The sequence below is a fragment of the Coptis chinensis genome, chromosome 1 (assembly GCF_015680905.1).
Source record: "Coptis chinensis isolate HL-2020 chromosome 1, ASM1568090v1, whole genome shotgun sequence".
Lineage (NCBI taxonomy): Eukaryota > Viridiplantae > Streptophyta > Magnoliopsida > Ranunculales > Ranunculaceae > Coptis > Coptis chinensis.
The window spans coordinates 78,979,679-79,003,577 of NC_141456.1; the positions used below are offsets into that span (position 1 = coordinate 78,979,679).

General features: G+C 36.8%; 2 long non-coding RNA genes and 2 pseudogenes across 5 annotated transcripts; 3 read left to right on the forward strand and 1 right to left on the reverse strand.

The window, feature by feature from the left end:
- Positions 1 to 1,114: 1,114 nt before the first annotated feature.
- LOC147525310 (uncharacterized) lies at positions 1,115 to 2,187 on the forward strand. Its single transcript, XR_015197952.1, has 2 exons — positions 1,115 to 1,452; positions 1,905 to 2,187. It is a non-coding gene; the product is annotated as an uncharacterized LOC147525310 (long non-coding RNA).
- Positions 1,991 to 5,928, reverse strand: LOC147525311 (uncharacterized; annotated as a pseudogene). The gene is made up of 2 exons (XR_015197946.1): positions 4,614 to 5,928; positions 1,991 to 2,322 (listed from the first exon to the last, which is right to left on the reverse strand). The product of XR_015197946.1 is annotated as an uncharacterized LOC147525311 (transcript).
- Positions 5,929 to 18,753: 12,825 nt separating this feature from the next.
- On the forward strand, positions 18,754 to 20,153 carry LOC147525312 (uncharacterized). 2 transcript variants are annotated; one of them, XR_015197966.1, is made up of 3 exons: positions 18,754 to 18,906; positions 18,991 to 19,091; positions 19,814 to 20,153. It is a non-coding gene; the product is annotated as an uncharacterized LOC147525312 (long non-coding RNA). The 2 variants fall into 2 exon arrangements; XR_015197960.1 differs by lacking the exon at positions 19,814 to 20,153 and having other exon boundaries at positions 18,991 to 19,237.
- Positions 20,154 to 20,362: 209 nt separating this feature from the next.
- LOC147525313 (putative glucose-6-phosphate 1-epimerase) lies at positions 20,363 to 22,122 on the forward strand (annotated as a pseudogene). The gene is made up of 6 exons (XR_015205474.1): positions 20,363 to 20,390; positions 20,502 to 20,509; positions 20,618 to 20,778; positions 21,145 to 21,196; positions 21,734 to 21,871; positions 21,975 to 22,122. The product of XR_015205474.1 is annotated as a putative glucose-6-phosphate 1-epimerase (transcript).
- Positions 22,123 to 23,899: the final 1,777 nt, after the last annotated feature.

The window sequence follows — 23,899 nt, forward strand, 5'->3', positions numbered from 1 at the left end:
GCGTGTGGACAAGCAAGTAAAATGGTTTCCAGGAAATGAACAAAAGCACATCCCTCCAACCCCTAACCTTATTTTCTTCTTCATTAGTATTCAATATTGTGAAATCATGCCTTATCTTCATGTGGGGATTCTATTAAGATTATACCTAAGATTGTGACGGGTGCTGATTGATGATGATATGGAATTGGGAGGAAACAATGAATAAAATGTCGATTCCTCCTTGAATAATACCTGTAACAGCAATCTTCTTTGTTGGGGGAGAGAAACCAAAACTACTAAGGCTGAGTCCAATGGTGCATCACTCTCTATCTCCATTCCACCAAAAAATAGTGTTTTGAGGATGGGGAGTCAATTTTGGTGTCTAATGGTTCGGACCATTCTACGCCATTTCCACCGGCACGGAATTTTTGAAAAAAAAATGTATTCTATGCCACTTCAAGTGGCGTCGTTTGGGATTTTACAAACCACGCCACTTCAAATGACGCTGTATGAAATTGAAAAATGCATTCCACGCCACTTTAAGTGGCGCCATTTGGATTTTTACAAACCACGCCATTTCAACTCGCGTGGAATGCACTCTCTATTCTTTAATATTTCTCTCTATAGAGAGTATTATGGAGATAAGGGGCAAAAACCACCGCAACTCCCTCCACTTTTGAGGGAATGAGGAGCCATTTCACCCAGCCTAATAGCAAGATTTATGTTTTCGTAATCACTTATTCGCACATTTCTGATATGGACAGGGGTATATGGTTTTCTAGAGATGCACTCTAGGAGTCTCTCGGAGGTTATTGAGTGGGTCCAATCACCTAGAAAGAGTGAAACAATGAAGTTAATGAACATTAATGCGAGCCATTAGCAAAGAAAAGCTATTGCATAAGCCATTAGCTCTTAACAGTCTTAAGTAACAATGACACAAAAAAGCAGCTACATTCTATTCTAAACTCTTTAGTTTATCAACTTTTGAAATGGCCAGAGTTTTGTCTTGCAATGATTTGCCTCTTCTCTCTGACATGGTATCTAAGCACAGGAATTAAGTCTTAATACAATGGCCTATATATTGTGGGATATTCCCCCTTCTCTCATTTAAAAATGCACGCCGTGTGCATGACTGGACTATCTACAACACGTACAACTGTAAAAAACTGGCTGTCAGGAGATTTTGTTTACGTGTGACCCTCGCAATGCTGAGTACATTGCTAGGAGTGTAAGACCAATTTCCCAAAAGGTAAGCACTACATAAAGACTCGACGTACTAGGAGATGAACTGTCCAACCTGGACTCTGATTCATGGCATGTACGGAGGAGTAAGCATGCATGGCGTTCACATCAAACAATTTTAGAAGCATCATAGCTAGAGTGAGCAAGAAAATGGTTGAAGACGCACTTGTGCCTCTGTTGTCACTTGTAGCAAGAGTCATCTTTTATTGATTTGGGAGAAACTTTCATGAGGTACTCTTTCCCTACTATTGTCATTGCTACCTATGGGAGAATCCAAAATTTCTATTCACTTACTACCTATGGGAGAATCCAAAATGTCTATTCACTTTATGGACCATGGATTTATTTATTTATTTAATCGATCATGGATTTATTAAAACTATGGTTGATTTTTTAAAAAAACTGTATTATTTAGGTTATGTTTGATAGGAGTTATGGTAAATGCAAATTTGTCGGCTTCAACCCTATAATCTTTTTAAAAAAAATGCAAATTTTGTCACAATTTTGCTAATGGCAAATTTTCCATGAGACAATTGTAAATTATTTATAGCAAATTTAAATTTGCGAGTGCTTGATGATACTAGACAAATATCATTTGCCATGATTTGTAACAATTTGCTGCTGTTTGATCGTTTCATTTTTGATTTTTTGTTTTTTTTGTCTTTTAAATAAAATGGGAGCAGCTTGATCTCAACGGTTCCTAAATCTCCTGGATTGATATTCGGAGGAATATAGTCAAATGATTACTTTGAGTTTGACCCTCCATCTCCAAGAAAAGAACTACTCTCATGCATAGGTAGAATCCGTGCAAGATACATGAAAATAAAATATATCAGATTAGTGTTTCTTCTAAGATTGAAAGAAAACTTGAAAGATTAACATCAGTATTTTTTGTGTAATTGCTCATGCGTTGGAATCAAGTGTCTTTGCTTAGTGGGGTTTCACAATGCAACTCCTTCGCTTCAATTCTTTTGTTATCAACGGTTATTCTGATGCTATAATGCAGGTCTGGACTTTTTGCCCAAATGGTTCTTCAATAGTTCTTCTGATGCTATAATGCAGTTATGTAGCTTTTAGCGCTTCTCCATAGATGCTTATCAACTACAGAACAATGCAAAACACAAGTTGAGTCTAAAACTACATTGCAAATCTTTTTGGGCATAAGTAGCATTATATGTAAATGCATATAAATAAGAAGTAAACCATTTCAATCTTTAAAATCATAGTTATAAAAGTTCCACCATAATGTCTCACCTCGTCAATCTCTTTTAGGGAAATGATACATGGAGGAGACATCATTATGTTATTGTCATACCCCAAATTTTATAATGACTAAATACCAAATGCACGTGACATTTACAATCATTACAAAACTCGAGACGTGATACAAACCAACCAAGCAAAACCCAAACTATACAAAGACAGGAAAATCCTACAAAAATTCCGGCAAAACTCCCTTTTTATTTTCAACATTTCATAAATTTTAATCATGTCATAACCTGAAAATCATAACAATATATATCTCATTACTCAACCCAATTACTTAACCGCCTCAACGAATGCCAGAACAGTTAAGTAACCCTTACTTCTCGAGACAATTTAGTTCCTTCCCTTGGAAGACATTAGTTTCTCTAACGCGTCTAAAATCTACTAAAAACATTATAAAATTTACATCATGATTGTTAGTTCCTCTAGAGGCGTCATTTTATCAAAGTTAACCAATAAATAAAATAAATTTACCTTGTTCAAAATCGTTATATGATAATCCACACCTGTAAGAATGTTAGTATATTTACCTACATCGTTATATGATAATATCATCCTACAAAGCATATTTTAAACGAGTAAAACTAGCTAACATATATATATTAATTCAAACTTAACTACATAGTCTAAAATCATTATAATATAACACACAAATATCCCTAACCACGACCACGATAGTTACACAAATATCCAATTTCTCAAGATTAGAATCAAGCCTTATATAACTCTTAACTAAAAACATAATTGTCATACATAACCGTGCGCAAAATAATCATTATTCTCGCTTTAGATAACGTTCATATTCAAAACATCATATATAAAGTTTCAGCCCTAATGATGCACAATAAACCTATAAGTTAGAATTGCTCAAAAACGGATTTTTATTATACTTTTGGGTCTCCAAAACTATCTTAAGATTCATGTCAGTTCCAAACAAAACCACAATCGAAACATAGGCTACAAACACTATACAAAACACCCAAGAAAGGTTTAAGAAACTTTTTGTTCGTTACTAGAAATATTTTCCAAAATAGGTTCTTGCACATAAAAAGAGAACATGGTAGGTTTTCTAGCCAACTTACCAATACAATAACGTTTTCTACAGTTATCCAAATAATACACCACTTGATTATTTGAAAACTAGGATATATACACTTACTTTTTCATGTAGAACTCGAAGTCCCAATGCCAATTTATCGAGGAGTAATTATAGCGCGAACTTAGTAAAAATCCTAATTTTCAGCGAACAAGAATTCTGACGGACCATCTTCGAGATAGCACAACTCTTTCCACAGTTATCCAAAAGCAACGAGGCTTTTTGCATTGTAAAGGTAACACACAGAACTTACTTTCTTACGCTTTACAAAAATTCTCAATCTCATTCGAAATATGTGAAAGCTGGACTCAAATACAGTGTGCAGAAACTGATTTTTGACGCATTGTTTTCTGCCGACCAAACTTCTAAACACAAAATCTTTCTCCACAGGCGCCGGAACGTGATGAGGCCAATTGGGCTAGAACGTAGGCACACAGAAATTATTTTTCATGTTTCGACAAGGGTTTGAATCATAGCCTAATTATGTTAAAAGGCGGTTCCAAAACTGGGGCAGAACCTGTTTTCTGACGGGTTAACTTCTCGACCGAGTTACACCAAATGAACACCACCTTAACAACAAGGCAAACACACCAAAATTTCTATGAAGAATAGAATAAGGTGAAAAATCAACAGTATAGCCCAATTACTAAGGAAACCAAATAATGAGATTATCATTACCGTATAAAAGAAAGTTCAATAGATGAGCGATAATCGTTCACTCATCATCTCTAGCCAAGACTCCGAAACAACAATTAAATTAAAGTGCAGACACCATCTATATATGTATGGACCCAAACAATTAAATCAACTATGATTATCAATTGGTTTGAATATTCCTCTCCACCTCTATTATGATTTACTAACAAGTTATACAAAGTTTCTAATGGTAAATATCATGCCAAAACTCCAATCAAAAGTCCATCAGAAATTGGTGTTAAAAACAGAAAGACTACTATCCATCAAATAACATAATTCATTGCATATTAGTCAGGCAAATATAGAATTAAACCTTGGGTAAATGATTACTCACTAGTTGAAAGCAAATCCAGAATTCCCGCGGGAATTGAACTTCGGTTTCGAAAACATCCCGTGCAAATTAACACCAACAAATCCCAGCTCTCTCTCTTGGACGTCTCCCCACACATGATAATTGCTTCTAATTAGTTGATCTAGGTGAGGTGCTTGCTGGAAAATTTTAATAGAGAGTTTCTCCCCCTCAATTTCTCTCTGTACGTTAAGCATTGTTTCCAATTACACTTCTCCTGCTCCAAAACAAAAAACAAATTTTCTTCAAGGCGCCCTTGGATCAGTTCCATGCTGCCATACATAAACAAGCTCATCCCAACCGGTACTCGCAAAAAGACCCTCAACAAGTACACTCATATCCACTCCAACCGCAAATTCCGTATGGTTTTCATATCTCCCAACAAGTGCATCCTCAATCTTATAATCCCATAAACATACAGTCATGTCATAGGAACATGACGCAATTAAGCTATCCCTATGAGGTGAAAATTTAACTCTCCGCACAGCATAACTATGCCCATTTAAAACTGTTACAGGAACTCGAAAACTCCTCACATCCCAAACCTTAATCGACTTATCAACCGAAGCAGTAGCAAGTAAACAATCATCATACTTATTCCAATCACAAGACAAAATCTCAAAATCATGTGCAGGTAAAATCATAGTAGAATTAGGCTCTCTAACATCCCAAATTCTAAGTGTACAATCACCCGAAGCCGAAGCAAAAACATCCCCATGCCGCGGGTTCCATATCGCCGAATAAACACAATAAGCATGCTCCTTAAAAGTTCTAACACTTATAGGCCTATCAATAGTCCAAAGCTTTACACTATCATCCCAAGAAGAACTTAAAAATGAATCCCTCCTAACCGGATTCCAATCAACCGAATGCACTTCACGAGTATGTTCATGTAACGAACGTATCGGGTTTTGAGTTGGTGGTAATGCAAGGTCATACAGCCTTAAAGCGAACCATCGGCAATAGCGAACAAGTAGATTTTCATTGTTTTTAGACAATGTAACGTCAGAAACACCATCGCCAGTGTCGAATCACGGAAATTTCAATGATGGGGCCTGATGGATTTAAGTCTAGAACATGAATTTTTCCATTGCCTAGTATTCCAAAGTTTTGTGATGTTCCTACTGCTAAACGGTTTTCATAAAAAGGATTAAACTTAACTGAATAGCCATTAAATGGTGTTTTAAAGATGGGCATGTTTAGTAGTAGTAGTTAAACAGTAGTACAATGACTTAAATTAATTGAAAAAAAATTTGCTAACAAAATTTCATGGGAAAATAAGTTGATGAATAAAATAGGAGTTTACCTGATTGTTGTTGAGGTTTTGAAGCACGAACTGGTGAGAGAAAGTTCGAAGATTGTTTTAATCTGGGGTGTCGTGCACTCCTGCAACTTAATTGGGCCACCCCGAACCCAACCATGGTCTACGTACTTTTGGGCTTGGGCTTGCCGTCATGGTGGTCCTTCTGGTTTTGTGCATTAGTGGTTTTAAAATTCTCATTCTTTGAGGCAGAATAAAATCATTGAATTGATTTGCATATTGTTGATATTTATTTATGACGAATGTATCTCGATGCAAAGTATTTGTGGTAACCAGTCAGCGTAAGCTGTGATGAATAGATCAAATTTTGGATTGGGATTTTATTTTTTTAGTTTGGTGGTCTTCCTGGCTGGTTTTGTTGTGTACTAGTATTTGTTCGTGCCGTACGATGAGGTAATTCGACATACATCCTTCCTAATGTATGACGTATTATGAGGTATTATGGTTTAGTTTGTTGTTCCTGGTTTAGTATTGGTTTTGTTGTTTAATACCTTGAACAATGTGTCTGGCAAAATAGTGTAAGTTTCATAATCGGGTCTTCTATGAGGTAATTCGACAGACATCCTTCCTACTGTATGACCCCGCCTAAGCAACTCTAGGTACGTAGAAATCAACTTCGTACACAATAAAATAAGGGAACATAATAATAATAATAATAATAATAATAATAATAATAATCAGTTAGATTCTGGTAAGAGGGTAAGGCTCACATATAGCACACATTAATTACTTAGTTAGATAGACTATAACCTCATCATTCAACCATCATCTACGGCTGAGAAGGTAGAAGCTCACCAGATCCAATTTTAAATCATAGCTATAGTGTATTATATTCAAAACCTCTTTTCTGCTTTTCTTAGATTCATGTTCCCAGGGGCGGATCCAGGATTTAATCAGGAGGGGCTGCCATGGAGTTAATCTTTAAAGATTTTTTTAGGAACCAATAATCAATGTCTATAGAAAATTATATGAATATATATTTGAGTTCATAATTAGCTAGCATTATAAACAAAAGAGTTATCGCTTTTATTACCTTACCCAAAATGGACAAACGAGTGTTTTCATTATAGACCTAGACAAACAAAACAAAGAAATGTGCAAGAATAACATAGCACATTAGCATCACACTAGTGAAGTTTTGACCTGCGTGGCTGGATTCTTATCAAATACATCTATTATTGCATCCAAATCAACTTCTTTAGCAAATTCCCATTCAATATAAATTGCCATGCAATCTGCAAGAAATTCATCCCCCATCTTGTTACGAAGCTGTGTTTTGAGCAATTTCATAGCTAAGAATGCTTGTTCTGTAGTTTTCGTGGAAATAGAAAGTATCAAGACAAGACGAATAAATCTATCAATCAAATAATAGATCTTTATCTTTCTTGTTTCAACTAGTCTTTGACATAATTCGAAGATGGTAGACAATTTCTGAAAAAGATGATGCTTGAGCACATCAAGTTTGTAACGTTGCAGTTGACTTCTCAAATGATGTATATCTTGCTTCGTGAAGTCTCCACAATAAAACTTTTCGGCGAGTTTGCAAATGTCATCAATGCAAAAGGACTTAAAAGAATCTTTCGGATCCAAAGCGGAACTAAGATAAAGAAGCTCTATTGTTTCTTCTGGAAATCTATTATTTAATTCTACCAACTGGTAATCTATTACAACATCAAATAATTCGACGCGGTAGTTTGCAAATGTCATCAATGCAGAAGGACTTAAAAGCATCTTTCGGATCCAAAGCGGAACTAAGATAAAGAAGCTCTATTATTTCTTCTGGAAATCTATTATTTAATTCCACCAACTGGTAATCTATTATAACATTAAATAACTCGATGCAGTAGTGATGCTTAACAGTAATGTAATCTTACTGCTGGCAAGAACGACATGTACCCGCCATGTGTCAAGCACCCATATCAGGCATATCAATGTCACACTTTTTGCAAAACAAAATCACATCGCTAAGGAAAGCGTCCCAAGAAGATCCTCTTAATTCTTGAAGAAGTGCTTTCGTACTGGAGACTAAGTTGATAGCATTTAAAATGTCTTAGGACTCTTCTTGCAGGGCTTTACACAAGACATTAGTAATTCCCATAGTCTTATGCAATAAATGAAAAAGAAAGACAAGCTCAAAACTTTTCATTGCAAAAATAGCACCTTTAGCTTCTCCACACATAGAGTTGCTTGACCCGTTCTTCATGACTGTGGTGGCCAAATATCGTACACTAATTATTTTTGCCCTTATTTCAATCATTGTATAAATTGCAAGTATAAAAGAGTGATAAAGGAATGGACACATGTCACAAAGCTATTAGATGAAGTCATATGGAGGAACTATAAAATGATTGGATGCAAAAGAGATAAGGACCAGATTCATTTCCCACACTTTAATTATTTTTCTATTTCTCACATGTAAACTAGAGAGGAATGAGAGAACATTATAAAACACTATTAATGAATAAGAAAAGCTTAGTAGTTCTTTATCATTCTCTTTTTGTATCTCACAATGACGCTTTCAAGAACTATACAAATTGACCGAAACAAAATGAGAACTCCATCTAGTATCTCCTGCTCGGCAAAGTAGAAACTTGATTAACTCCTTTTTCCAGTAACAAGTTCACCACTAGCTATATAACACCCGACTATTTTTATTTATTATTTTTATAATATATGATTAATAATAATAATAAGAATAAATAAAATAAAACAAAATAGGATAAAGATTAGTGGAGAGAGGAAACGTACGTGGGTAAAGAGGATAAACCTTCTTCCCTGTTTTCGGGGGTTTTGAAAAAAAAAAAGAGTTTACACAGGAGTTTACACGGAGAGTTTTAACACAGATAGAGTTTTACACAGAGTGGAAAAGAGAGAAAGGTGAAGATTATTGGGATTGCTTTCTGATGACTGTTACGTGACATTTTTCGTTCCCAAGTTTATATTCATTCACGTCGCTCGTAAATACAACATAGGTGAGTAGATATTTTTTTTTTTCATTCACTGAACTATTGGATTTTCATGTAGCTTATAGCCTATTTAAATCTTCTGTCAAAAATATAAGTTTTTCCATTTTGTTCTGCTTATTCTCGAATTAGTCTGCATACTGTTGAAACAAAGCTTTATGATAAAAAGATTTGAATATTAATCGATTTTAATTATTTATAAACTATTGATATAAAGTTGTTACTATCAGAATTGTTGATTTTGGGTAAATTGATTTTATTGATTTTTGTTTGAACTATTGTTGGTGTATGTCGAGTTGATTTGGGTTGTTGTTTGAACTGGATATGGTGGCTATTGGTTTGGTGATTGGGCGGTGTATTGTGTTGAGTGGATACTATCGAGTGGGGCTGTTGAAGCTTGAATGGGTTGTTAATGGAGGTCGAGATCTATGGTTGATATGATGAGATATTATTCGAACTGATGAATTAGAGTTTTTGTATTAATTAAAGTGGTTGGGTTTTTCACCTTGAGTGATTTCGGTTGGTTTTGGAGTGGTAGTGGGTGCAACTCGTGGTGGCCGATGGTGGAAGGAGAGCTGCTGGTGAGGATGACCGAGAGCGTGATCCGGTGCTCCCAATCTGGTTTTAAGTTTATTAGATATGTTGGTTAGTTAGGCTTGGGCCGAAATAATCTCTTTTGTTTGTTTGGGTCGATTTTCATTTTTGTTTGGGGCTGGATCCTTATGATTTAAAGTGGGTCAGGTTGAGTCATTAGGTCGGTTTAGACTTTTGGGCCAGGTTATAAGGTTTGGGCTTTGGTTTTGGCTTTGGTTAGGTGGGTCTAGGACCATGGTTTGAACTATTTTAAACATGGGTTTGGGTTTGGACCTAGTTGGGATGATCACTGATTCACTGGTCTAGGATTATTGAATGTTGACCATCGACTTTGACTGTTGACCGTTAACTTTTTGATTGTTAACTTTTTCAAACTTTTAACATGTTGTCGAAACTTGTATAAACATGTTTGGCATTATCTAATAAAGATTTGACGTGGTATTATGCAATTATATATATTGACACTGATGAACTTTGATTTTGACTATGTGACTGATAAGAACTACGAAGGCTTGATTCCAATCTTGAAAGATTTGGATACGTAGGCAGCTTTGAGCAAAAGTGCAGCCACTATATTATATATTATATATTAGTTGTTGTGATAACTATATGTGTACTGATAAGCACCCAAAACTGTAATATTAAACCCCGAGAGACATAGCATTTTGGTCGATTATGTGTTTAATAATCATGTAATAATTATATTTTCGTACTTTTGCAGGTTTTCGCAATTAAAATGAATATAATGATAAAACATGCATCAAAGTACGGGAATACTGGAATATTTAAAGTTTCCCACTCAACCCCCGTGAAGCCCAACAAAGCCTGACTAAAGCCGAAGTTTCCAAAAGAACAAAACCGGTCGTAAGCGGGTCCACATATAAAGAAGCGAGCGACTTCCTTCCGCTCAAATCGGATAAATCTAGATGCCAACGTTGGCTAGTGAAGCTGCCATAGCGACCCGGGCGACGAACTTTGCGCAAGGACAGAAAGTCGTAAAAACGCCAAAATCGGCGCCGCCACTGGACGTACTAAGTGGACCCACTCTGCGGGCCCAAAGGCATGACGAGTCAACATAGGCAGGTGGCAAGTGATGAGTTCAATTTGGTGCCACCTTGCAAGAGGAAAGACATGTACCAATTCAATGTTTGAATTGAATTGGGCTAAAAGACGAAAACAAAACATAAAAAGACAAAACCTTATAAAGAAAAGGACAAAGCTAAATTAAACCGGGTAAAACCAAAACTTTGTATTTCAAGGTTTTGATTCTCTCAATTCAACAAAAGGCCAAAACTAAATTAAAACCGTCTCCAGTCTCCAGCCTATATATATGAGGGGGTAGCCTTCATATATCTTCCTTCAGTATTTTCATGCTTTAGCATCTGCTTAGCTTTAGTTAGTTTTCTTTCAGTACTTACATTCTGTCATTTTCATTCCAGCAGTTTAAATACTGTAAGTTATTTTACCCTTAATAACAATTATTTCTTTTCTAGTTTAATTCCTGTCCTGCATTTATTTACTTAATGTATACAACAAGTTTTATTATTCCTTCTATGACTATGAGCTAATCCCCTCGAGGGAGGGTTATCTTTGCTTCGATGTGAAAATCGGATTGACTCTTTAATATTCTAGAATCACTACTTAGGATTTAGGCATAGATTAGACATCCGGTCCCAAAATGATGAGATCTGTACCAATTTGGAGTCTTTGATGCTCGAGCGGTCTCGTCTTGCGACCCAATGTCGCTCGCTAGCGACTCTGCAGTGTCAAACAGCTCTCCAATTTGTCCAGCTGATGTGAAATCGAGCCAGGAGCTGAAATAATATACCAGAGATGAGATATTAGTTAAACTCCTTATGCTAGTGCAATGCGACCTAGAGATATGGGCATGCGCTAGGGATCAATACTTTCGGCGTCGTCTCCAACACCGCGAGGCAATTAGAGATGTAGTGATGTGGTAGTAAACTGTTGAAAAATGATTTTTGCATGAGCATGATTAACTCTCTCCCTGTTTCTCCATCTTTGTTTACCTACATCAAAATCACCGTAGTAATTTACATTAATTGCATTACCGTAAAATTAATTAAACCAACTAAAAAAAACCTAAAAATCCTACTCACCAAAAGTTGTAATTCCAGTTGTGAACCTTTTCCGAGCCCTAAGGTTTGGACGATCCCTTACTCGACCTATCCTACCAAACCCACGTGAGTAAGGTAACTTGACGAAAACGCATTTACTATCTGGACTTTGGACTTGGAACTTTGGTCTTTGGACTTCGGACTTCAGACTGTGGACCTCGAACTTAATTAATCAAGAAAACCAATAAACGTGAAATAAAATGCGTGCAAATCAAATGGCGCCACTGCACGCCGAAAGACTCTGGACTTAACGTAATAACTGGAATACATCCATAAAAACCCCCTCCCCTACCTCCTCATCTTTTTAATTTTCATTTCTGTTACAATATTAATGAGTTACGTAACTCTTTACCCTAACTTTTGCTACTAACAAATATCTGTGAACCAAGTTTTGTTTATTTTCATTAGCACAGTCTAAGTACTCCGTAGGAATTTGAAGAACTAAACAGACAAAAGAGTCTCGGACGAGACTGAATTAGTAGCACGCGAGACTAACCTAGAGTATCAACACTCGGTTTTCAGTCTGTACAGCCACTTTCCTTTTCGAGTACTCTTTTGGACTCTCCGGTCCTGTTTTCTAGTAAGCATAAGCTCGGGGAGTTAGTCGATCGCTATCATCGAGGAATCGCGGGGCCTTGGGGTTTCAAACTCTTAAACTCCTCAAACTTTGTCGAGGATATTATTTGCTATAACCTGTTTTACCTCCTATATTTGTATGTTGGCATGAGAACTCCTTGCATGTAAAGGTGGTTCGTCATTACATATTCACGTTAACACAATTAATATGATTCGAATATATTTGGATATATGCGTAGCTTCAAACCACCTGCTTAGAATATTTTTGTATGTGTATGTTACATCAATTCACGTACGCGGTATTCAATTGCATGAGTTCTTTCTCGACATTCCCCTAGCTCACATATAACTTACATATAGTTGCACGTATAAGTAATATAGATTTGCATGTGTAGACTTTCTGCGTAAACTAGTATATATTAGTTAGTTTCTATTTTAGCATCTATCGTTTTTAATTGCATATTTCGTAATCATGTCTCCATAATACATTAATTACGTAAACAAAAAATAAATAAATAAAAATAAAAAATAAATAAAAATCATAGTAATTAAAAATTTCATCTTAATAATCTTAATAATACCCCGCATAATACACCATCATAAATCATCATCCTATTCCATCAGTGTCTAGGAAACTCGAAAGATTGAGGTTGTCTAATTAAGGAACGTGCTAGCACGGACAACCTCCCTCAATCCTCTCAGGTGACCAGGCTGCTGGAATATTCACACGTTATCCTAGCTTACCTGCTCGAGTTAGCAACAGCTCAGGAAGACGTGCTTCACCTCCCTCCTTCCTAAATTCTAAAACCGCCAGTCATTATTCGTTCCTTATGAGCCTTAAATTAAAATTTATATTTGTATGAGACTACGGTCTGGTAAACATAAGGAATTAGAACTTACATATCGTCGTCGAAAATACAAGAAACAATTGTTTATGTTATCTCCTAGACATAGTTCCTCCTCCGTAAATCAACCTCGTCAAACATCTCCGTTGCCATTATCTCCTTTAATTATGGATGAGGAAAATCTCAAAGTCGAGAAACCCCTTCGGTTTCTATCTTGCCCTTCACGGGGAAGGACACGCTTCCTGCATTAAACTCGATGCGATTGTAGGTGATTTTCGCATTCTGCCAAACATTTTCGGTTTGTTACTTGTTTACCATGGTTTAGACCATGAAAAACCGTACAATCATCTTCGTCAGATGCAACAAGTAGTCACCACTTTTTGCCATCCGACAGTTACCAACGAACAAGTCTTGCTTAGGTTGTTTCCCTTCACCTTAGCTGATAAAGCTTCAGTTTGGCTCGTCGGACAAGCGCCGCAATCCATTGACACATGGGCCAAACTCGTACAAGCATTCATGATAAAGTTCTATACTCAAAAGAAAACTACAGAAATGCTTCAAAAGATTCAATTATTTTGCCAGCACCCCCAGGAATCCTTTTCGGAAGCATGGAGCAGATTTACTGATCTGCTTCTCGAATGTCCCCATCATCAACTCGACACCGCTAGCTGTATTAGTCCGTTCATTTTTTAATGGTCTCTCTGACCATCAAAAGGAAACATTAGATATCATGAACGGCTATTGTTTTATGGACAAGGGCGCTACTGAAGCCTACACTTTTCTTGAGAAACAGGGTTCACAAAGCACCTATTGGGGAAACACTAATTTTTCTAGATCTTCTAAAGACACTCCTGCCAAAGTTACGTCTATGTTTGAGGTCAAACCCGATCCGGAATTAAAAACTCTAATCGAGTCCCTAAACAAAAAGGTTGATGCTCTTTCGGTACAAGTAAATGAACAAAAACCCAAATAGGTCATGGCTACCAACGCTTCCCCATGCCCTCTTTGCTTAAGTCCTGAGCACGCCGATTCTTATTGTCCTTTGGTATATGAGTGCCCTCCCCAATCTTCTAAAGAGGCTTGTGCTTTCAACATCCCTAATGCACCTTGGCGACAACATCCGAATTTAGCTTGGGCACCCCCTGTCCAACAACAAGCTCCTCCAGGTGTCAACAACGTTCCTGTACGACCACCCGCGAACTACAATTCCTATCGTCAAGGAAATCCTCCGCAATTCCAGCAAGGGCAAAGTAATTTTCCCAACAACGCAAATATAGGGTACCAAAACAACCGCAACCTTGTTCCCGTTAATCAAGGATATGGCTACCAAAATCAACCCGTGAATAATAACCGTGAACTAGTTCCTGCTTTGCTCCTCCTCGGTACAATCCACGGTAGATAAAACGGTGAAACTTTCCGACATACATGAATCAATGAGAATCAAATCCTAGCTTCTATCCAACGGTCTCTTCAAATTTGTTAGCTTCGAAATAAAAGTCAAAGGGTGTGTTCCCCGGGCAAGCGGTTCCAAACCCTAAGCCTACAAACACCGCCCTTTGAACTCAACAATGCACGGGATCTAGTAATCCAAGCCGGGGTGAGGTAAATGCCATTACCACTATTCGTTACGGCGAACCATCGACAATAATATCGTTATGCGGACAAAGGAATCGACGGAAGCCACGACTGACGTCCTTCCAACTCCTACCTCGCAACCTATAACGGACGAAGTTGTACCTTCCAAATCTACACCCACGTCCCTAGGAAAAGATACCACTGATCTTTATACGCGATTCCGCCCAAAAGCTCCGTTCCCTGCCCGTTTGGTAAAGAACAAACATGACGAACATTTTGATGAGATCCGTGAAACGTTCAAAAATTTGACCATAAACTTACCTTTCCTAGATGCGCTAAAGCATTTGCCCAAGCATGCCAAGTTTTTGAAGGACATGTGCACCACCAAATGACGTATGAATGTACTTCAATAAGCGTTCCTCACAGAGCAGTTTCCCTCGATTACCACTACCAATGGTGTGGTAAAGTATAAGGACCAATTAACCGTACCATGCCATGTTGAAGGCGACAAGTATACCGCTACTACACTTTTAGACCTAGGTGCCAGTGTTAACCTACTTCCCTACTACTTATTTAAGCAGTTAGGTCTTCATGAATTAAAACCTACCAATATGACTCTGCAACTAGCAGATCGCTCCATCAAGTACCCAAAGGGCATAGTAGAGAACGTTATAGTAAAGGTCCAAGATTTTTACTACCCAGTTGATTTTGTTATTCTAGATACTGAAGTAGCCTGTGACTCCATCCCTATCATCTTGGGACGTCCTTTTCTTGCAACTGCCAATGCTCTCATAAATTGTCGGGACGGTTCAATAACATTGTCTTTCGGGAACCTTTCTGTCGAACTCAACGTGTTCAAATTAATGAAACAGTTTCCCGATCCTATAATGGAGGGCAAGATTAGCTTGGTTGATAGTCTGGAACATGATTATTTCACAAACTCTTTTCCCCCAGACGAGATACACCAATTTCTTTCTTTTGATAATCCGGAGTTTGACGATGACTCGTACATAAAGGATGTCCATGCATTATTAGAGTCGGTACCACTATTTGACCCTAATCTTTGCGTTGCAAAACCGATTGAAAGAACCGATTAAGCTCTTTTCATTGAAGAGATGATCCCTCATGAATCCTTGATCCCCAATCCTCCAACTCCAGATTTAAAACCTCTACCCTTTGATTTGAAGTACGTGCACCTCGATCTCGATGGTAGTCACCCTATAATAATTTCTGCTCACTTGACTACCGATGAAGAGGCATGTTTGATTCATGTCATTCGTGAACACCGCTCCGCTATCGGATGGTCCTTAGATGATATCAAGGGAATAGACCCTAGCATATGCACATATCGCATACATCTTGATGACGGCGCAAAGACATCGTGAGAACCACAACGCCGCCTTAATCCCGCCATGAAGGAAGTAGTGAGAGAGGAAGTTTTACGTTTACTTGATGCGGGTATCATATACCCTATCTCGATAGTGGATTTGGTTAGTCCCTGTCCCACGTTGTTCCCAAAAAGTCCGGCATTCAAGTTGTACAAAATGAAAATGGTGAGTGCATCTCCACTTGCATTCCTTTGAAATGGAGAATTTGCATTGACTATCTCAAACTTAATGCCAGAACCCGTAAAGATCACTTCCCTCTCCCATTCATTGGCCAAATGCTAGAACGTTTAGCCAGTCATGCTTACTACTGTTTTCTTGATGGCTATTCTGAATACTTCCAAATTGTCATCGATCCAGCCGATCAAGAAAAGACAACTTTCACATGTCCCTTTGGAACCTTTGCATACAAACGAATGCCTTTTGGTCTTTATAATGCCCCAGGCACTTTCTAACGCTGCATGCTTCACATTTTTAGTGATATGATGGAACGTTATATGGAAGTCTTAATGGGCGACTTTTCTATTTACGGAAATTCCTTTGACGACTGCTTATCCAACCTTTCTAAAGTATTAACGCGTTGCGAAGAGAAAAATCTGGTACTCAATTGGGAGAAGTGTCATTTCATGGTTACTAAGGGACTTGTTCTAGGTCATATTGTTTCGAAGGACGGGATAGAGGTCGATAAAGCTAAAATTGTTAAAATTGCTTCGCTACCTTTTCCACGTACAGTTCGTGATATCCGTGCCTTTTTAGGCCATGCTGGGTTTTACAGGAGATTCATTCAGGATTTTTCTAAAGTTGCTCGACCCTTAACCAATCTCCTCTTTAAGGATGCAGTATTCGACTTCAATTTCAATTGCAAACAAGCTTTTGATACTCTAAAAACCGCTCTGACTACCGTTCCTATCATTCAACCCCCTGATTGGTCTCAACCATTCGAACTGATGTGTGACGCTAGTGACTTTGTTATTGTTGCCGTACTAGGCCAACGACGTGACGACAAACCCATTGTCATTTACTACGCTAGTAAAACTCTTAACGACGCTCAACGTAATTATACCATAACTGAGAAAGAATTCCTAGCTGTTGTTTATGCTTTGGATAAGTTTTGCCCCTACCTATTTGGAACATCGACCATCATATATACTGACTATGCCGTAATTCAGTACTTGCGAAAAAGGACGCAAAACAACGATTGTTCCGCTGGATCCTTCTCTTACAATAATTCACCCTGGAAATCAAAGACAAGAAAGGAACCGAAAATGTCGTAGCCGACCATTTATCAAGGCTGGTTGGTGACATCGATAGTGATTCTGAAGCTATCGGTGATTCCTTCCCAGACAAATAATTGTACTCTATTTTCTCATCTCCATGGTACGCGGATATCGTTAACTACCTAGTTACTGAGGAAGTCCCCTCCTTTTGGTCACGTCCTGATCATAAAAAGTTCTTATCTACTGTGAAATATTATTTCTGGGATGAACCCTACCTCTTTAAGTATTGTTTCGACCAACTCATTCGTCGCTGCATTTCCGACTGGGAACACACCGACGTATTATCCTTTTGCCATGAATAATCTTGCGGAGGTCATTTCAGTGGAAAGAAAAGTGCGGCCAAGGTGTTACAATGTGGTTTTTACTGGCCTACCCTTTTTCGCGATGCACACGAACATTGCATAGCTTGCATTCGTTGTCAGCACCTAGGTCGAATTACCAAACGAAATATGATGCCCCTAAATCCTATCTTGATTGTGGAAATTTTTGATGTTTGGGGCATTGATTTTATGGGACCCTTCCCTATTTCTCAAGGTTTTCTATACATTTTAGTCGTTGTAGACTATGTGTCCAAATGGATTGAGGCACTCGCATGTTGCTCAAATGACCATAAGACTGTCGTGAGATTTGTAAAAGAAAATATTTTCTCTCGTTTTGGTGTTCCCAAAGCTATCATCAGTGATGGGGGTACACATTTTTGTAACAAAATTTTTGGGTTTTTAATGAAGAAATATGGAGTTACTCACAAGGTTGCTACTCCATACCACCCACAAATGAGTGGCCAAGTGGAAGTCTCCAACAGAGAGATAAAGTCTATTCTGGAGAAAACTGTCAACCCATCAAGAAAGGACTGGTCTCTGCGCTTATCGGATGCCTTGTGGGCATACCGAACAGCATTTAAGACACTTATAGGGATGTCTCCTTACCTCATTGTTTCTGGAAAACCTTGTCATCTGCCAGTTGAACTTAAGCATCGTGCCTTTTGGGCCATCAAAAGCCTCGATTACAATATCATCGAGGAAGGCGAGAAGCGAAAACTGCAATTAAATGAAATGGGAGGAGATTCGAGGATGCTTATGATCTCTCGAAATCCTACAAAGCTAATATGAAAAGAGTGCACGACAAGCACATTTTGCGTAAGGATTTCAAAATTGGCCAAAAAGTTTTACTGTACAACTCCAGATTACACATCTTTCCTGGTAACACTACACCATAACAAGGATTTTCTAACAATTGCAATTTCACGTTTGTAACACATATACATCCGTTAGTAAATTAATAACGGTTAGTATTCCGTTACAAAGTTATTTAACCATTACTGAATTACCGGGATTATTTTGTGACGATTATCCAGATATTAACTAACGGATAGTCAACTGTGACCAATGCTAAAATGAAATAGAGAAAGTGAGGCCAATTAACCAAAAAAAAACAAAAGAAAAAGGCTAAAGTTTAAGCGGGGATTATTTCACCTCGCGCTCATCAGGTGAAGTGGTCAACATAGCCATGAGTCAGAGTATGAAAAGAGTGAGCAAAAGGGGGAGAAGGGGTGAAGTGTTGGCGCTGCTGGTTCTTGCTGCTACCTCTACCAAGAGCCAGATAAGGTATTTCTTCTTCCTTTTCATCTCTATCTTTCTCAATTTTAATTCATTACTGATGATAATTTGTTTATTGGTCGATCTTCTAAGGGTTTTCAAGTTAGTTGCTTTGGTACCCAAAGGACAAACCTTTCTTCATTATTCCAACGCAAAATCTCCCGATCTAGAGAAGAAAGCTTACTTTAAGTAAGGTAACAAGTAATTTGGGTTTTCAATTTTTTGAAAATTGGGTTTTCACTAAGCGTAAAAGTGTGTTATCTGTTCATTTTCATTAGTTATTTGTTGTGGTTGTTTAACTTAACTTTCGGTTATTTATTATAAATTGTGACATTGTTAACCTCGAAATTTTGTTACTTTTTTACTTACTTGTTACTTATATTGATTAGTTTGTTTGATTACTTATTGAAAGATTGAAGCTTAGTTAGTTTATACTATGATGCTGATGTTTTTTCTTGTGAATTTGATGCTTTTGGGAGAGAAATTAGTTTAATTTTGAGGTTAATTTCACTGAATTTAGCTCGAGGTCATGCAGTTTTCGCGATTTTAGAATTGAAAAATTATCAACAAAACACGAAGTGACCTAAACTAGAATGCAATCTCGATATTGTTGTATTATCATTGTTTCGTGTCTTAGTTTCCATATTATATGGTCGCCAACGCATCATAGCTAATAAGTAACACTCAACAAGTAATTATAAATTACTAACCCAGGCTTCGCTTTTCGCAACAAGTAATTACAAAATAAAAGTGGGCTTTATCCAATGTTTTTGATACATGATAATGTATAAAAAAATTTAATAGAGAAATTGATAATTGTTATTGTGCTTTTCAATGTTTGATTTTCTGGTTTTAATGGTAGGATTAGTTTTCCATGAGGTGACTTGTGGTTTATTCTTCCATTCATGTTTAATAGATAATGAAGATGCTAGGTAGGAATCAGCCCCAACTTCATTCAAGTATCTTGCCACTTTTGTTTTCCATGGTCAGGTAAGTATGAGGTAAATCTAAGCTTGGACACTTTAGACCCTATTTAAATTTAAACATGAGTGTTGCAGCCAATATAGTTTTGGAGGAATTCCATTTCTCTTCTTGGGCACCAATCAAATTATATTTATTATTATTATTTTGTTGTACATATTTAGTGGTATGGCATTTGCAAGCTTAAGTTCAGAAACTAGCTTAGGTGTTAAAGTCACGGAAGGGAATGGGAAATTGCCCAAGGTGGTTTTGAGCTTTGTTGATGGAAGGTAATTATTAACTTATTGATCTTTGGGTATTTTAATGCTTATATATGTGGGGAGGCTGATTATATATATTTTTATTTTTTATTTAAAAAAAAAAAAAAAAAGATCTTTGGTGTTGAGTTTTGACATTTGTCTTTATATTGCATTGAATTAAGTGTTTTGCACTATACTTATCGTCTATTAAATCCCAAACTGAAGAAATGCAATTAACCCAACTAATGTCTTGGATTGAGGGATGGGGTCAATGTTTTTTGTGTCACAATGCAGTGAAATGAATCTCACCTAAGGTGGTGAGGGTTTGTATCAAGCCACACCTTTTTCAATAAATATCTAGTACTACGTACCCTGCTTGCTTAGCAAATACAGTGAGTGCTCTGAGTTGACATACGAAAACTTACTCACATTATTTTCCTTTTTATGTTGACTGATCAGGGATATCTAAAATGAACTATGCAAGTGTAGATATAGCTTAGAACTTGAAATCTATCATCTTTAAAGATCAAAATGGTTCAAATTTCAGTGAGGCAGAGATCTATCTGTTTGGCGACTGTGTTACATCATGGAAAGTTGCAAATGGAAAGGACCTGCTTTTTGTTCGTCCAAATGCAATATTTGACGGGAAGAAACCCATCAGGTTAACCACTTCCATTAGTTCACACCTTTGTTCTTCTCCTTGTCCCGTCTTTTCTCGAGTTTGTTTTACTTACATTGTTTTGTTTTAGGGGACACTTGTAGGCTGTATGATGTTAAATCTAACCTCGTGGGCTTTTCATTTATTTTTATTTGTCTCACTTGTCACTTGTGAAACTAAATGACTTTGAAAATTTGTTAATATTGGACGGTGTAGATATTTTCCTCATCCTACTTAAGTATCATGATTGTTTTGAATCTTGGCTATATGTTTATTATATATCTTTTTATGTTTTAATCAGATGATCTTCTTGTCAAAATTTTCTATAAGCTCCACTTATCATACTAACTATATTTGAATGATAATTAGCGGTGGCATCCCACATTGTTTCCCACAGTTTGGACCTGGCGCAATAAAACAGGTACAGTTTATTTTCTTGTTTTACCCGTTTCCATATCTTCTTTTAATGTGTCACCCACTGGTTACAAAACGAAGTAAGGGTCTTGAAAGATTTATTTCTGGATTAAGAAAGAATTTCCAATAACTAATATAGGGTTAGATGGATAAGGGTCTCTACATCAGTTGACCTCAGGGGTGGAACTAGGATTTGGGTAAGGGGAGGCTGCTACTTTAGGAAATGTTTATGGAAGGAAGAAATCAATCTCACATAGCAAAAATAGCATAAAATAGTATTATGTATATTTGTTAACTGTAGTAGTGTATACAGTATTTTTTATTATTATAGAAAGTCAGGGGGAGGCCTATAGCCCCTGTTAGCCCTGCCCTAGGTCCCCCCATCCTTATTCTAATAAGGCTTACAAAAAGTTTCATTTGTATAAAAGCTCTGTTGGCATTAGTATGTGTTGTGTATGTGCATAAGCAATATTAACAATGAGTCTATTTCAATTTCATTCCCATTTTTTATCGATTCCTTAGAGATGCATATTTCTTTCGCCAGCATGGATTTGCAAGAAATATGAACTGGTCCATTGCAGATTCTAAAAGTGTAGAAGGAAATCCTATTATAACTCTCGAGCTGAAGTATGATCCCTACAGTCGTTCTATGTGGGACTTCAGCTTCAAAGCTTTATACAAGGTCAATACCTTTCTACTACTTCAATTTATTATCCAATGTGGCTTTTAAACTTATATTCACACTGACCCGAAACTGCGTTCTCACTTCTTTATACTCTTTTTAGGTTATACTGAATACTAGCAGCCTTTCAACAAGGTCTTATAGTAACAAATCTTGATAACCGGCCCTTCTTTTTTAGTTCGGCCTTGCATACTTACTTTCGTGTAAGGATCCAATTCTCTTATTTGCATTTCCAAATTGTTTTCTTCTAGACGGGCCCAATCGGGATTAAACATGTACTCATTTAATATAGGATGAGCAATTTTCATCTAGCTGACTCAAACTTCTGGAAAAATGCTTTATTATTGTGTGTTAGGTGTGTGCATAAGAACCAAGAGAAATGAGGATGTTATCTTCCGAATCATTTTTATTCATTTATGCGTCTTATTTATAGACAATGCAGAGATTTTTTGTATCATCGCATGACATATGAGTCGGGTTTACCCATGTTGTCTTGTCAAACCATGTCTCAAGGAGTCGAGGTCATACCCTGGTATTTTATCCAGATGCCATGACAGCTGGAGTGTTGTGTGGCATATCGTTTTTGGATAACTATAGCATCATATGGAGCCCATTTTTGCTACAAAGTTTACTTCTGCCGCGATCAATCTCCAAGATATGTGCTACCAAACAAGTGTTAAATGAAATTGTACTTCAAAATTCTATCTTGATGCTTCCTAGAGTTAATCATCCCCAAATTAGTTCCTATTATTTTTATTGTTTTTTTTTTTGGATTTTTAGGAATTGAGTTTAATTAGCAGTTTAGAGTGTTTTAGGCTATTTATATTTTTGGGTTTATTTGAATAACGAGTTTTATATTTCTATTTTGATTAGAATTGTTTGTAGAATATGTTTCTATTATCAAAGTGGTAGAAAGTTATATTGTAGTGGAAATCTTAAATTTGACACTTATGTGAGTACGTCTTCCGATCTTGCCTTTGTTTTTGTTGTCTGAATTTTAATTCAAAATGCTCTAGTATGATCAGTGGGAAGTGGAAGCCAAGTGGTTAAAACAAGTTAACTAATTCATTGAAGGCAAACAAAGTAATGGATGCGAAACGAAAACATTACTAATGGTATGTTAATAATTAGTATATTTTTGTATGGGTGATATACTGGTCTTGTACTCTGTGAAGATGAAAATATATTTCTTTATTGATATTTGCAGATATTTTGAACTTTTGATAGAGCGTGTTGATAAAGCTGAACCGACCTTTGAAGCATTGGCTCTTTCTTAATTCTTGGGTAATTTTTGATGTAATTTGGGTGGAAAATTTCAAGTTTAGAGTATATGTATACCTGAAAAAAAAACTTTGTACTTTGTGTTCTTCTATAATTATAAGATTAATAAAATTATTATTTTTTTAGTTGTGTATAGTTCTGTGTGTGGATTGTGTTACGTTGAAGTGGTGTGGTGGCAGATTTTTGTTAGAATGGATGAATAGAAGAATTTGGTAAATATGTAATGGAGTGAATAGGTACAGTTGCATTGTGGGTGGCCCGACCAAAACAAAAGCCCACAAAATCTAATTATTTTTTTAATACAACAAAATATTAGTAACGGATATGCATTCGTTAGAAATTGATAATTTAGTTGCAAACAAATTAGTAAGTGTTACTAATATATTGTAACGTTTGATATCCGTTACTGAAATTAATTTCAGTAACATTTAATAACCGTTAGTAAATTTTGTAACGGATATAACCGTTATTAATATCCGTTACTGATATTTGTCACGCTTTTGTGTCAACGCAAGATAACCGTTACTAATATTTTTAGTAACGGATATATATCCGTTACAAATCTTCTGTTATGGTGTAGTGTAAATTGAAAACACGATGGTATGGTCCTTTCATTGTGTCAGCTGTGAAACATTATGGGGCAATCTCTTTGCTTAATCCAAAAGATAACAGCGAATTTCAAGTCAATGGACAACGCCTAAAATATTACCACGAATTACGCCACCGGATGTTGAATGGACTCTTCCG